General features: G+C 35.6%; 1 long non-coding RNA gene across 2 annotated transcripts; it reads left to right on the forward strand.

The window, feature by feature from the left end:
• Window positions 1-369: 369 nt before the first annotated feature.
• On the forward strand, window positions 370-3,463 carry LOC112710178 (uncharacterized). Of its 2 annotated transcripts, XR_003156740.3 has the most exons (4): window positions 387-957; window positions 1,041-1,163; window positions 1,278-1,392; window positions 2,877-3,463. It is a non-coding gene; the product is annotated as an uncharacterized lncRNA (long non-coding RNA). The 2 variants fall into 2 exon arrangements; XR_003156741.3 differs by lacking the exon at window positions 2,877-3,463 and having other exon boundaries at window positions 370-957; window positions 1,278-2,380.

Genomic DNA, 3,463 nt, shown 5'->3' on the forward strand with positions numbered 1-3,463 from the left:
ATAAATTATTTATGATCTATTATATTTATTTAAGATTATATTTTTAGAGATTTTTATATATAAGTTGAGTAAATTCTTATTTATTATTTAAAGTTCTTATAATTGAAAAATAAAGAGTATTTTATATGTCTTAATTTTAACATATAGGTTTTTAACCTTATTTTATAAATAAAGGAGAATTAATTTACTTATCTCCAATTGTTATTAAATTGGTATTTAACTGAAAATAATTTACAGATTGATAATTAAAAGGTATTTTTTTAAGATAGATACTATATATTTAATTTGGTTTTAATTATTATTCTATCTTTACATTTATTTTATAAAATTACATTATATTATTCTATTTTTATTTAAATTTCCTAAACTACCTAAAACCCTAATTTAACACTAACATACACAAACCCTAGCTCTCTACGATCGCCATCCCACCCTCACCTTTTCACCCCTCCCCCAACGAAACAAAGAAAGAAAGAAACAAAAGAAAGGGAAGCCGTGAGAGGGAGGGAGAGCGTTGGAGAGGAGGAGCTCACCGCCGCTATGTTGCCCTGCTACTCTCGCCGCCGCCGCCATCCAGGGAGCTGCCACTGCTGGTCATCGTCGCTGAGCCCGTCAACCTCGTCGCTGAGCCCTGCCACTCCTTGCCGCTGCCAGCTGCGCTGTCGCAAAGGAGAGACGCGCGAGAGAGGAGAGGCTGATTCTGTAACCACCGCCGCGCTGTGCTCCACGTAGTCACCACCGCAGTTTCGTCAAGAGAGAAAGACGTGGGAGAGAGGAGGCAGAACCGCGCGGGAGCTCAGCCGCAAGTGAGGGGACGCGTGCCTGACCCGTCACCGTCGATCCGCCCAGCCCGATTTGTCGCCAAACCGCGTTGCTGTCCGTGAAGCTGTCTCCGTCACCGCTGCTGGAGGTTGTCGTCAGAGCTGCTGCTCCACTTCCATCATTCTCTTTTTCACAGTAAGTTGCTCGCGCTCTAAAGCTCTTACTATAATCGTTCTGGTTATCTGTGGTTAAAAGATTTTGATGTATGGATGTTATAGGATTAATTTTATGGGTTTGCGTGTCGAAATTGAGGTTGTTGCTGAACCACCGGAGCTTCTGACCATTATCGGAGCTGCTGTCGGATAAGTTCGGAGTGGCTACTTCGTCGTTCTTTTATTCCAGTAAGTCTCTCTATCTTAGAATCCTCACCATTAGTATTTCTTTATGTGTTTTAAGGTTTTCGCGAAGTTAATGTTCTTATAATTTAGTAACTGAGGTTGCATGTTGTGATTTAGAGTTGTTTATGCTGTTACGAAGTGTACGTAGCTATGAATTAAAGCTACCGTTGAATTCGGGTCAAGAGAAAAGGAATTCGTTGACGCATTTGGGTTATGGGCTCGACTTGTCAAGGTTGGGGCTTTTTCAAAGAACTCAATTTTATAATTTGGAATTGTTATAAATGAATATATTAATGTGATAAGTGTACCTTTAGTGATTGTATAAGTCTTATAGATTGTCGGACTATTTTAAGATGAATATGATTGTTGTTTGATTGGATTGTGGTTTGGTTTTTGTTAAATGGATGGTTGCTACATTATTTCTTTAAAGTTTTGGAAACGAGTTTGGTTCTTTAAAAATGAGTTGAGTTTGAATCTGTTTTCTTGAAGTATGAGAATGATATGAATTTTCGGAATTAGTTTGATTTTAAATTGATTTGGTCTTAAACCCGTGGAAGGGGTTGCGGAATGATTTGGTTGGGACCCGAAAAGGGTGGCAAAATCCAAGTTTTAAGGGAGATGTTGTCGAAATTTTATGAGATTTAAGATTCTATTTTAAAATGTGTGATTTAGAAAAGGATTGGATTTGAGAGGTTATATTATTTGGTTCTTGATGGTGTTTCAAGTTTAATCTATTTCAGAAAAGTTTATGTTTTAAGATTGATTTAAATATGAAAGGACCTATGTCTTGAAGTTCAATTAAAGAAGTACTTTTAGAGGCGTTTTAGTGGATTTTAAAAGAAATTGAACTTTGATTAATTAAATTTGTTTTGCTTTTGAAGTATTCTTTAAATTTTGATTTAATAAGACTAAACAATCTCGGGCCTTTGGGAATATTTATGATTTAAGAATGAAATGAAAATTGTTTTTTGGGATTAAATAATTTTGGTTTTGAAATTAGTTCGGGACTTTTGGCTTACATGCCTTAGTTTTGGTTTTTATTCTCCATTTTAATTGATTTCAATTTAAGTAATTATGATTTTGAGGATTTCTAAAGAATTTAAGAAAATGAGGTAGGTTATTCTTCTATAGAGTCTTGAGTCTTTGCTAAGGTTGTTAATTAATGACTTTGATTTAAAATAGTTAAACGGGTGATTTAAAAATGAAAGAGTCTTTTCAAAGAGAATTGATTTTGAAGAAAAAGTGGATTATGGACTTGAAATAATTTGAGATATGAGAATTTTGAATTTTGAGACAAAGATGAGTTTGATTTCGGTTTTAAAGTAAAGTGAGTTGAGAAAAAAGTGATATATGGTATGAATGATGATTTGACTTGGTATGGATTGTTAATGAAATGCAAAAATGATTATGAATGAATATGTGGCTTTTGTACTTCTTTTATCTGAGATACAAGTTTTCTTGGGTAAAGTACTGTGGCTTGCCACCACGTGTTCTAGGTTGAGACTTGATAAACCGCTATTTTAGGGTTTATTTTGTACTGAATTTAGTGGATTTTATCAACCATTCTTACACTTATTCATGCAAATTGCATGTTTTACATTTCCTTCCTAATTTTGTGCTTTGATTGAAAACATGCTTCTTTGGCCTTAAATTTTCTAATTTTTAATCCTCTCTTATTACCATCGATGTCGTGATATGTGCGTTAAGTGTTTTCAGGGTTTATAGGGCAGGAATGGCTTAGAGGATGGAAAAGAAGCATGCAAAAGTGGAAGGAACACAAGAAATTGAAGTTTTAGGAAGCTGGCAGCGACGCGTACACGTGACCGGTGCAGCAGGCAAGCGACGCGCACGCGTGGTATGACGCGTACGCGTGACCAGGTTTTGTTCAGCAATGCATACGCGTATGCGTGACAGCGTGTCACGTACTGCACGTATCAGAAATTGCTAGGGGCGATTTCTGGGCTGATTTGGACCCAGTTTCAAGCCCGAAAACATAGTTTAGAGGCTGTAGAGTGGAGCAGAAGGGGAATCATTCATTTACTTTTTCACTTTACACATTAGTTAAGTTTAGATGTAGGTTTCTTGAAAGAGGAGAGAGCCTCTCTCTAGATTTTAGGGTTTTAGGTTTATCTCTTCTTAATTTCAGATTTCTACCTTGTTTTAATTTAGTTTTCTTCTACTTTTATTAGTTCTATTGCTTTAGTTTATCAATTTCTCTTGTTGATTCCTTTTTGTTGCTAATTTAGTTTATGAATTCCTTTTGTTTTCTTTTCTCCATATTAATGCAATTCATGTTTCATGTT

The sequence above is a fragment of the Arachis hypogaea genome, chromosome 9 (genome assembly GCF_003086295.3).
Source record: "Arachis hypogaea cultivar Tifrunner chromosome 9, arahy.Tifrunner.gnm2.J5K5, whole genome shotgun sequence".
Classification (NCBI taxonomy): domain Eukaryota; kingdom Viridiplantae; phylum Streptophyta; class Magnoliopsida; order Fabales; family Fabaceae; genus Arachis; species Arachis hypogaea.